Source organism: Mastigoproctus giganteus, chromosome 1, assembly GCF_048544385.1.
Source record: "Mastigoproctus giganteus isolate SK-2022 chromosome 1, ASM4854438v1, whole genome shotgun sequence".
NCBI lineage: Eukaryota > Metazoa > Arthropoda > Arachnida > Uropygi > Thelyphonidae > Mastigoproctus > Mastigoproctus giganteus.
This window is the reverse complement of record NC_143575.1, coordinates 104,092,506-104,105,117: the sequence shown is the minus strand read 5'-3', so window position 1 is coordinate 104,105,117 and position 12,612 is coordinate 104,092,506. Positions and strand designations below refer to the sequence as shown.

At 38.4% G+C, this 12,612-nt stretch overlaps 1 long non-coding RNA gene across 1 annotated transcript in view; it reads left to right on the top strand.

Annotated features, from left to right (window-relative positions):
- The window catches only part of LOC150091071 (uncharacterized), a 117,586-nt gene that overhangs the window by 49,590 nt on the left and 55,384 nt on the right, over positions 1 to 12,612 (top strand). Inside the window, exon 2 of the long non-coding RNA XR_016547411.1 lies at positions 6,642 to 6,890. This is a non-coding gene — a long non-coding RNA (uncharacterized LOC150091071). The remainder of the gene's footprint in view (positions 1 to 6,641; positions 6,891 to 12,612) is intronic.

Sequence of the window (12,612 nt, the reverse complement as noted above, 5' to 3'; positions counted from 1 at the left end):
TAATTCGATTTCTCACAGCTAGCGAAACCTGATCAGCCTTCTGAAATATTGTCAACAAACCAATTATTAACATTTCTCACTGGTTTCCCTCTAATTAGTGAGGGAATTTGGTCGTACAATTGCAGCGTACCAATGATCCAGTAATGAGCAATGTGATATACACATCCGCTCCATTTGGCCATATGCGCGTTGAATTAAACTGTAACTTGAACCCGGCAGCGGGGAGCAAAGCCATCCTGGAAATCAGTCACAGAGTGGAAATTGCAATCATCATATATAATTAATCAATTGTTTGCTGTTGTATTATGCATTGTCTCTATGAATTTTCCGCTGACAATCGGATCTGATTTTCTACAGGAAAAGTCTGAAAGGGCAGCTGTTCGCTGGTTTAAACAGGAGAAATCCATATCCACTACGTTAATAAAATGGCCACTGCCTCGATCCCACACAAAGGCGCATAAAACTCAATATAATCTGAAGGCTCGTGTAAATAACGCTATGTATGCTCCAACTCGATTTACTGCTTAATAATCCTGTTTCTTATGATGCATTTGCCAATTTCTACTCCACCATCGTCCTTCTATCCTCCCTCCTAAAGTGTTCCCTTTATTAAATGTAGAGCCCTTTGAAAGCGAGATTGTAAATTCTGAAACTGTGACTATCACTTCAGAAATTCTCTTCGTAGCTACTGTAATAAAAATGAAATATGGTTCCACTTACGACCTATTTCATGCCGTCCCCTTTTAAGTATGGTCCCCTCGCGAGGTAATACACCTTGTCCAGCGGCTACTGCTGGAAGCATTTCTGGAACTCCTCTCTCGCAGTTGCGCTTTCCAATTTTGTTGAATTCTCCCTTTCGATTTAAAGTAGAAAATAAAAACCTTAGAAGCTAAATCTCATGAGTACAGAAGATGCGAGAACCAGCGATGATGATTCCTTGGCCAGAAATTATCATCCATCATCAGAAATCCAGAAATCCAATCGTCATCCAGAAACCATTTATTGGCCAGAAATCATCATCGGTCAATACATGTTGCAAACTTCGTTTTCAGATTGACTTAGTTGGTTCCATAGATGAGTCCAAATTGTACTCCCAAATATGGGGAGACTCCTAATTTTGACAAATGAGCCAGCTAAATCGTGGAATTGGTCATGGATGAACGATTTTGACGTTCTGCATCTTCCACAGAGGTGAAACCTTTTTTGAATTTCGTGTACCACTTAAAAAAAAACTCGCGTTCTACCCACTACTTACCATCCGAATGCCCTATTAAGCATTTTGTACGTTCCATAAGCTGTTTTTCTCCAATTTTAATTGAAATTGATGCAGAATAATTTGTACATTCAAATGGACAATCCTAGAAACACTCAAAAATCATAAAGAGAATTCAAATTACTCTGATGGGTCTTAAAATAACACTGATCCAATTTAGAAAAGTGGGACTACGTCAGCGTACTCATAAAGATGTATATCACATTTCAAGAATGTTATAGTTATATCAAGTTAAAAAATATTAAATAAATATTCTGTACAGTGAGTTTTTAATGGTAATTTTTATCTTTCTAATCTGTCTATGATAGCTGGCGAGATACTTTGAATATTAAATGTAATTTGTATTAACATTAGTAGTGGCATATTATGCAAGAAAGTAAGGGTATACTTCATCAAACAAAAAACTTACACTTCCCATTTCACCTATCCATTCTTCCCCAGTAGTTTGTCTAGTTCTTCCTGGAATTTATTTAAGATATCAACTTCCACAACAACAGATTTTTGCAGCCAACAAAAGGTTTGAAACAGCTTATGTATATTAAATACAAAAAGTGCTATTCAGGAAAAATGTACCAGATAAATTATATAGTTTGGATCAAACTAAATTTAGTAGCTTGGCTACTTATGAGAGAACTCTAGAACTAGAATAAAACTTGATTTTTCCATCTTAAAATAGCAAACTTACTGTAAACTCATCTTACATTTTCGTGAGGACATACTATATTGCTGAGAGGGTTGCTTCATTAGAGTTGATATGTCCCATTGCTTCGCAACCGTGCTGGAAGGGGAATGTACTTTGAAAAACTGTGAAGTATCTCACACACATGTTTCGGGATTCATATCTGATGTTGTGGAGTTTTAGGCGCATCAGGACTTAGATCATATTGCACCGTATGTATTGGCTGTAAATTGCGCGTGTTGTGTTGTGGATTTTCCTGTTTTTTGGTCGAAAAACCCGAGTTTCTGAGAAGAAACACCATGCAATCCTTGCTTGGAAACGACTGACTCAGCCATGGTGTGAAAAAGGTCCTAAAAATTCCTCATGTAATTAATGGCATACGAAGCCAGAATTTTTTCTACTAGATGTGGGAAGGACAGTGCCACGTCTCATATTTGATAAGTAAGACGGTAGCGAGCAACATTAGAAGGCCCTTCGAAGGAAGTCTTTGGAGATCTTTGCTTAGTGCGGGTGCATGTTATTGTGCAGCATCAGTGAAAGCAGGCACAAAGTTCTCTCTGAAACCTTTTGCAGCAGCTTGGGCTCTAAAGGGACCAGAAAAGTGATTGAAGAGGAGACAGCACAGCCTGATGAATCTCTCTGATGCAAATCTTTTAAATTTTCTTTTGGATAACTGGAGAGAAATATTAAAAAAAAATAAAATAAAATAACTCGCTGCTGTTGTATAAAACCGACCAAAGTTCAGTTTACAGGATGTTTTTCTTTCGCACTTTGTAGAGCTGGTCTCGAGCGACTATTTCATGTCCCACGAAGACCTGAGCTTTTCATCTAGCAAGCCTACTACAAATTTCAAGCAATTTACAGACACGACGATGTACTGACTTAGTTGCTTCGGAGGAAACTCTAAAAGACCAATTTCTGTGTACAAATCTTCCCAAATGGTGCAGAAATACATCTTTCATGATGGATTAAAAGTCGCATCTAATTTCTCTCCATGAGTTCTTCTTATACAGATGTATCATTTTGAGAATGAGAACCAGCCATTAGATAAAATATCTTTTCAAACCTCGAGTGACTTCAACTTTTGATTGAGCCTGATGCCCATAGCATCAAACAGGAAGCATCTAGCCACTTTTAGAAGTGCTCCTTGTGAAACAAGATAATACAAATACTTCTACTAGTTACTTCTTAGACGATAGAAACATATGAGAAGTAGCTAGCAGAAGTAACCCTTTTTGCAGTATTCCAGCTTTCATCCTCTGAATAATGAATCCAAAACTTAAATCTGTCTGGACCAGATATTTCATTATGCGATTTACTACGATGATTGATTTAATTTACTGAATACATTCCAGATAACTCTAGTTGAATTTCTTGAAACCTCTCAGCCGACTAAAATATGTAACTTTCGTAGAATGAGAGAATACTCCATCACGTGATGGTTACATTATCGATGTTGCAAGGTACTTAAAACCCTTTCCATTCATGTCCAATATTTACATTGTCTCGTTAATTTGCATTAAGTAAAAATGTATTTGAAGTCAATATTAAGTTATTAAGGAACTTGCAGAGATATATCCGTTGCCATAGATTCTCCAAATTCAGAGTGGTTTCTTTCATGTATAGTACAAAGCGCAATATGAATTCCGTGTCAATGAATATGGAACTACTCGTACAGTGGATTCGTTCGTGGTCCAAACCACAGCAGCACTCTTGCAACTGCTGATTTGATATAACTAGCAGTCGTATTCTCAGTGCAGCGCTCAGCCATTATGTCCTAACAAACACGGCTCCTTTCATTCGCCGTTCTTGAATTTCTGACAAGGCAATTAAGGTTGTTAGCAGTCGGTGTATTGTAAATTGTATGTGTTCCGTGGTCGATTTGCCCATTTTTGGAGAAAACACATAAGTCCTTTCCTGAGACCGACTACTTTGGCCATGATATGATAAAAAAGAAGTATTCAAGGATGCTTTCCATCGAAACTGGATTCGAACTCAAGTCTTTTCCAAACAGTATGAAGAGATAGCTATTTCTCTCTCCTTTTTAGGAGAGAGAGAGAAAGTGTTGGTAATCTACCTGGAAACGGAATATCACATTGAAACAGAAAATAATGCTACACGTGCTAAGAAAGCTTTGGATCGATATTCCCCCTAAAAATCCACAAGAACGCTTTCTTACAAGGGTTTGTTTGTCCCAAAATTGATGGAAAGGACCTCTCTTATATATCGTCGAAGTTAGGAAATTGCTTAGGAAAAATTGTCAAACAAGTGGACGGGGTGTTGTGGCCGTTGATATTACCAGATTAACCCATGCAGATTTATTTTCTGTGTGGCAATTTTACTTGTCTATTGCAGAAACATGTTGAAGAGAATCTTAAAAGAGTAATAACTGATAAACTCACCACAGATGATCACATTTTACGTTCAAAAAGACTGCTTTTATGCGATGAAGCTAAAGGAAGCCATTTTGATATTTTACATGCCTCGCTATATCAAATTTTCGGTTTATTAAATAATAAACCTTTTCAGTTTCTATACTTTGTCAAGGAAGAAATAAAAGTATACCTTGACTCTGGATTACTCTGTATTAGTGCATGGTCATCATTCCAAACTACTACCGACATTTTATACTGATCAAAAAACCGGGTTGGAAGCTGAAATATTGTAAAATTCCACTTCTTAGTATGCCTTTACTGCATGCCATGAGCGTTTCAGTTAAATAAAAATAAAATCGCAACACTTCAACGTTGTTATTGGACACATCAGAGGCAAAACAAAGATGGTATTCTGGAGGTAGTTTTGTATGTTGAAGTATAATTTCGAGATTCCACAATGCTTGTTCGACCACGTTAAAATATGAACTCTACAAATGTTTCAGTAGTCTGGGCGACATAATGGAAGAATTTTATTTCTTTTTCTCTGATTGTTTTGCTTCAACAAAGTAATAGTCGTATTTCTTTTACTGATTACAATGTAAGATGCGGATCGATACAGAAACGGCTCTTTTGTGATATTTTGTAAGTGATATGTAACCCGAAGAAGAAAATAATCGAGTGAATACTGTAGAAATTATTAAAATGCTTTAGAGTTCTGTTGTTATATTTTGCGACTTTTTTAGAGTGGTGCGAACGTTCATGTACAGATGAATGAGTGATATTGTGGATATACATGTTTTTATCCACGAGCATCGTAGTTAAAAGATAGATTAAAAAAAAAAAGAACTGTAGCTTTAAGATTCTTAAAAAAACAATTGAATTTAAAATTAATTACCCTTATAAAGATTCGTGTTATTTGTACTTTTTTTTGAGAGTTTTGATCGCAAATTATTCATTTTTTAATTTGATATTAATGTAAAATGTAATATTTAAATATATATATATATATATATATTAAAACATTACTTGCGGGGAAAGGCTGCTTGGAAGCCATACTTGAGGCGAGTATCTCATCCTATAAAGAGCTGAAGACGGGGCCCAGTAGAACCTCGAAACGTTGTCAATATTTTAAGTGTAGATTGATGCTGCAACACTTCAGTAAATACATTTTAAAATACATTCACGTGTATAACAGCGTCATTTAAAACGCGTATTCAGCTGTCATTTAAAAGCATTAAATTTATTAAACTAAATTCATATAATTATGCTTATTCTAGGGGGATAAACATAAACGCTTTTGCCCCTTTTGCGAAGTTAATGATTCCAAACAAATGCAGCAAAATTCTTCAGATTTAACGTGCTTCAAAAAGATTCACATCATTGCAATACGCACGTCCCTTTTCCTTTGCAGTTTCCAATTCCCCACTAACTTATTTAGAGTATAAACTAATAGCGTTATCAGGTCTCATTTTAAGAGGAAAGGTATATATTTACATAAACAAGTGGTCTTTATGATGTTTCTTCTTTTAGAGTAGTGGTAGTATTTATTTATTTGTTTCTAAGCCTATATTTTAGAGCAGCTATAGTTGTTCCTGCTAACGTTACGTATAAGAGGATTTCTAACGATAGAATATCGGTCATTGAGCACTTAGTCGCCTGGTAACCAACTGATACATTGCTACTAAATGACCAATCTTCTCTTCCAGTGCACGAATACTTCAATAACGTGTAGTTTGATGTATTTTGTATGTATTGGACTGCAAATTACTAACATCACAAATGCTCTCCCAATGTCTCGGGTGATGATTATATTCATTGTTTTAGTTTCTTCTGTGGTCCAGGCATGATCCAAATGGCTTCTAAATATAGGAGTTGATATACGAAAGCGAAATTCATTGAATGTATACTCATAGTCGCTCTAATCGTTCCTTTCAGTGTGCCTCTTCTTTGACGACAATCTCTTCTCTCGCAGAGTTCCTTTTTGTGTGCTAGCTCACCTTGCTTTGATACCTGCCCACTTTTTTTTTCCCTTTCCCTCAGTGTGGCCATCGATTTCTTTTTTGTATTGTTTGGAGTCGATTAACTTCTGATTACGTCACTGCTCGTGACTCTAAAAATAGCTCTTACGGCTCGGTGTATTTGCTCCCAAAAGAGCTTAATCCGGAACTTCTTAAGACACTGTCTACGAAAAGAGAAACTCGGGATGGGGAAAATAATCTTGAAGGAGGAAAATTAAGAATTGTATTTTTTTTTATGTTACTTTCTTCACTTTCGCCATAAGTTAAAACAACAATGATTCTCTTATCATTCATAGGAGCCCCCCTTCCACCTCAACCCCCCCACAACCAACGTCTCCAAGAACAGAACGCCGCAGGGTGAAGGTCGACCGGCCTCGTAACCATAGCAACACTGGCGCAAGATCCTTTTGGAGAGAGAAGGTGCTGACATCAGGTGTTGTCGTACAGTTCGTGCCAGATACTGAACGGACAACAGGACAGGTAAAGGGAGACGCCTTGGGAATTCCTCATGGTTCCACCCTCCGTACTCTCGTCCCCTCCTCTAGGTAAGTCTCTAGATTAAATTCGACTTTAGAAGTTATATCGGTGAGACTTGATAAGATGTTTGGGTCGGTATTCTTAAGTCACCCTTTTTGATGAAAGACTTGTTAAGGCTTTGGAACTCGCGAGTGTGGGTTATTATGAAACGCTCATCTTTCTGCCTGACATGTTGATATTAAATTTTTGAATTTACTGCACAATTTTTAGGATAAATATATTAAGCTTCAGTTCGCTTATCCTTGTGTCGGTAGGTAGCGCTACTGCATACATATCAAGATTTGTAAATTCTTTATTAAAATACCGGATATGATAAGATCGTGGAGAATTAATTATCAGATGGATTGAATCTATGGATTCTGATCTTCTCTCTTTAGGCGAGGAATCCGTTAACGTTAGCTGGAATTTTAATTTTCGTCTGTGATATTCCTCACACAGTAGTGGAACGAGGAATGTTGCTTCCCCCCAGTGCACTTCGTGATGATGCATATACTTTAACTTTTCCCAGAATTATATCGAAAAAAAAACCAATATATATCTCAACCACAATATATTTCTGTTTTTTATTTAGTTAAAAACGTACTTGTATAAATAGTTTATTCAGCCTGAAGAAGGGATAGAGGATAAACTCTTGAAACGTAGCTCGTTCCAAACGACGTTTGCTTTTATTGTGGCGTATAGAGTCAGTTCTTTGCGCAGATGGATGTTGCTGCTCATGGGCAATAAATTGACCATATCACAGAAATTTGAATCTGCGCGTAGCATTGTAAGACAAAAATTTTCTCAGAGATTAATCACATCGATGAGAGCACAATGTCTTCCCCTAAACAGAAAATAAAATGAGATTGTCACTAAACTTAGGATAATCTTAATTTATTCTTCATTTGGAGTAATTTAGAATTTTAATACACTAATATTTGAGTCAGGGAATGCTTATAAAATGCAATAAGTAATTTTTTTCCCCTAGAACAGTAAATCTAAAAAAAAAAAAAAACCGGAAAAGAGAAATCCCGCATGGCTGCATTCCATTTTTTGTGTTAAACTTTTGTCTGCCATTTTTGTTTCTTGTCTTCGGATATTTTCTTCCTTCTTAATTCCTTTCTAATAATAATTTCACTCTCTCTCTCTCTCTGTAGCCTGCTTTGAACTGCTTCTAACAGAGAGTGTGTTCGAACTGGCAGCTGAGCAAATGCGGTATAAAAAGGATCTTTTGTTTTGTGTCCTTTTTTCCTTAAACGAATAGGGAGGAAAAACATCGTGGGAGTGCAGTTCCATTCGCTCGTGCCCACCATTAATTGAAATTTCACCATTTACCGCGTTTTGCGCCCGTTTACATCGTTCAGGTGTTGTCTGATTTGCTTCCAAATCTCATTAAGAAATTGATTTTTCCTTCTTTATCTTCTCTCATTATTTCTCATAAAACGTATACAGAATTGCGTTTTCGTCTAATGTTTCATATTTCCGAGATTAATATAATTCCCCCCACCCCACGGTAGCCCCCAAATGCCTCCCTTATCTTACCTTACACAAAAAAGGATTGTTTGTTTCATTAAGCTCCATTTATTACTTAAGATTCGAAAGACAGAACGATTCCCAGTTTTTTGTTATTCTCTTGAAAATGCACTCAATTTAGAATACACCAATGCATCGCGTTTCTCAGTGTACAGACTGTCAGGGTGGCTGAAACAATTCCATTAAATCTGCGCTGAACAACACGAAAAAGGTAGAATTATCTTGATAAACACGCTGGCCGTGATTAAGTATCATGTTCGTTTTTGACCGCGGTGTGTTTTAGAAATTCCAACATGCCAGGGAAAGTCAAATCAGATGAAAGTAAATTCGATAGAATTAACTCTTACCTCTACATATTTAATCCGACGGATGGCAAACCTGTTTGATTTCATCACAGTTGAACTGATGTAGGATAGAATCCTGACAGCGTGTTTTCTTCATTTTGAACTTGCTCTCAGAAGCGCATTTTTAAATCATTTAAGAATGTTAAAATTAAAAAAATGTAGCCTCAGAAGATCAGGGAAAATGAAGTGGGGTTTAATTCATGAATATGATAACTTCCGTTTAAGTTTCGACCTTCCGAAGTTTCGATTTTTTGAAGAAAATTCAATTTATCACAAATTTCATTCAAACTTTGTTGCATCACTCATTCAACTAGGCCGATGTTCATCTGGTGTAGTTGTACATCCTCGCGAGTCGCTGTCCTTCCAAGCTGTGTATAAAAGGTCCCGAGTTCGAATTCTGTCCACAGGAGGAATTGTTACGATTTTCCTCGTGAAAATTTGTAAAAATCTGGATGAAAAACCCGGGAACTCTGGTTTTTTATCCAGAAAAACAAGCAAACCGATGACAGAATACACGGAATTTACAGAGTAATACATTAATGCTTCATAATATTAGTTCCTTTTGGAGCAAAACCAAAAATTCTGCATGCTTGTCAGTAGATCGTGCCTCTAAACTGCAATCTAAGACTTCGACTCCTTCAGACAGTAAAAGATTGACTGCCATTTTGAAAACGACAGCTACTACGTACCAATATTGCCAACTTTATATCCGGAGACTGCAAAACCTACAAAATACAAGCAAGAATAAGTTTATAAAATTTATGCCATTAAAATAAAGGTGCAATATTTAAGAATATTCACAAAATCAGTAGGAAGGCCGAAACTTAACCTTACATTTGAATTATAAATAAATGGCTACCTGTATATTCTCAAATTCCAAGAAGTCGTCATTTTGTTAATAGTCATTTTCATCATCTAAGGGCAAGCTTCACTGGCGAGTATAAAGCTCCACCTGGGTGGGAGATATACGTTTCCCTTCGGGTACCTATTCAGTTGCAGTGGGAAAGGAAATACACGGCACTGCTCAAGGAAAGAAAATATCGTGGCTATTTCTTATTCTCTTCTGTATGCCCACTGGCTGGATGTTCCCATCACATCCTTACTGGGTCGTTACCGGAGATTCATGTTTCCATGGCTCCCCCTGCAGCGTAAGGAAGGATCGTATTACCATTAGATCAGTTTCTCCTTAGGTCCGCGCTGCAACCACATCGATAAGGCTTTAGTTAAAGGTGGAGCATAATTGGCCTTCAACTCTAATGGACACGGCCATTTATGAAGGCGTTTTGGTCAGGAAAAATAAATAAATACGAAACTGGGGATGGTAACAGCGAAGAATATCGAAGACACCCCACAACACGAACATTAACAATTTAAATGTACTCTTATATGCATCACCTTTCTGTAACATTTTTGTTTTGCAAACACGTAACTAGCTTCTGGACTTTGTCCCGTTCTGTTTGAAGAATTGATCTCCAGCTTTTGCTTGTCACGTAGTCCTCGCTTGCGATCCCCATTGTCACGTATCTGGGATGTGAATGAGGGGGTTGAAGCGGTCGCGTGTGAGTGCAGCGAATGCTTTTAGATGAAAGTCTGTTGAGCAGAGGGAGACGATAAGAATAACATACCGATGTCGTCTATCGGAGTAGTAAAACTACGTGGATTTTCTCAGAGAGCAGCGCTGCGTTGGTCGCAGGTTTTTAACCGAGAAACTCCCGTTTTTGACCCCCCCCCCAAAAAAAAAACAAAATACCGACCTTTTAGAACGTGTTTTGATCTTAGAGCTAATCTAAAACGATCGTTGTGTTCGGGAAACCCAATCCTACGTTTCGATTGAGACAGACAACATTAGACATCTTAATGTCGTGTATTTTAGGGCGTAGTTCGTTTTAGGGTTCGATGTGCGGATTAGCGTTATCCTATTATTAGATATTATGACGGTTAACAGACTGTTCGAATGAAAAACTGTCTCGTCAGAAAAGGTGTAATAATATTTGTCGGAACCACTTCCTGTCCTCGTGTGACCAAACTCATTCATGGAACTGAAGTCTCAGATCAAGATCATCATCATTCAGCGCACAAGAAAGCCGTTGAGGTGGGCGATAACCAGTTTTTTTTAAACATATGATAACTATTCGAATTTGAAATCTGTCTCACGTTACTTTGCCTTGCTAGCTTTTGTGGAGTTTTCTATGACTTTACGATCTTACCATTTGAGTACGTGGTAAGACCAGAAGTTCTGATTTGGTGTCTGTCAGGCCTCTTCCTCGTCCCTGAAAGATTTTTTCCTTGCCCTGGAAATGTTGCTTTAGATTTATGCTTCTTTATTTGCCAAAATTAAAGAAAACGAAGACTGAGCGAGCTGTTTTCCTCCTCTGATATTACCCATATTACTACTTATAATATGAACACATTAGTATAAGAACATACATTGCAATACAGATTAAATAAATATCATTATAACTATAACTTTCATTTTATTCAAGAAGTTTTGTAGCTCTCTCTCTCTTGTAGATGCTGACCATTTCGTAAATTTACAGTGAGTTGGCTTGGCATTATATCTGATTACCTCGTGAGGTCTCTTTCTGCCCTTGATACAGCAGCCCATACATGCCTTGGCATGAACTCCACAAGGTGTTGCAAGGTGTCCTGTGGTTGTTCTACCCGTGAGTTGCTCAATGTGTCCAGTAAGGCTTGAATATTGTCCGGTGGATGGTAGTATCATCGAATGTCCTTTTCCAGTAGGTTGCGAACATGCTTGACTGGGTTGAGATTGGATGAGTTGGACCACGAGAGGACGGAAAATTTATAAAAATGTTCCCAGTTAGCAACATGCTGGACCTTGTGGCATGGCACGTTGTCTTGTTGATAGACGCCCCAGTTGTGTGGATACACTGTCATCATGAAGGGGTACACTTACTTGGCGACGATGGAAAGGTAGACGTTCCCATCGAGCCGTTGATCATGGTGATCGGAGGACCCAGACCCAGTACCTGCCGAACTCCAACAGTGCATCCAGGTGTCATGGCCTCAAGTTGCCTTCTTCAGATGCGGCCACACCCATCAACATGATAAAGTTGGGAACGGGATTCATCACGCCAGGCAACAGATTTTCCACGTGTCGGTGGTCCAGTGTTGGTTAGTTAGTTAGTTATTTGGTTTTTAGGAGCATTAGCAACTAAGGCCATATTGCTCCGGGATATGCGGTGGTCATTCCTTGACCTTTCCGCATCCTCCGTATTTGGTGGTGACGGGCTCGAACCCCGGTCTAATCAAGAAGCGTGTACTACGCACTGCTGCTCCTTCCCACCTGGCTACGGAGGCGCCCCAGTGTTGGTACAAATGTGCTGAAGTAAGATGCAATTTCTTGTGTTTCGCAGTGAGCATTGGTACCCATGACAGCTGTCGACTGCGTAGACTACACGAGCTAATGTCGGGCATATAATCTGTCTGGATATTAGTTTTTCTATTCCTACGTTGTACTGGGTTATTGGTTGGGCCTGTGTGCTGCGTCGCCCTGTTACGAGACAAAACATACGACACTCACTACGTTCGTCGATCGCACATGTGACTTTTGGTTGATTGTTCGACCACCGTTGAGGCAGTCACGGTAGACCGGTGACAACACATAATGGGAGCACTTAATCGTGTTGGCTATTGTGGAATACTGGAACTTGCATGTCTTTGACCCATTCCTCCTCGCAGACACTCAAAAACTGATCGCCATGTGTGCGAACTGCAATGTTATGTAAGCCGTTCCCCACTTTGCGCCTTCACCAGAGTCACAGAGCACCCCATTCCTTCACAAGGAAGCTAATGCAGTCTATATTAAAGTGCAGGTCACCGCTTAAGTAACTGATTCCTCGGTCTACTGTAA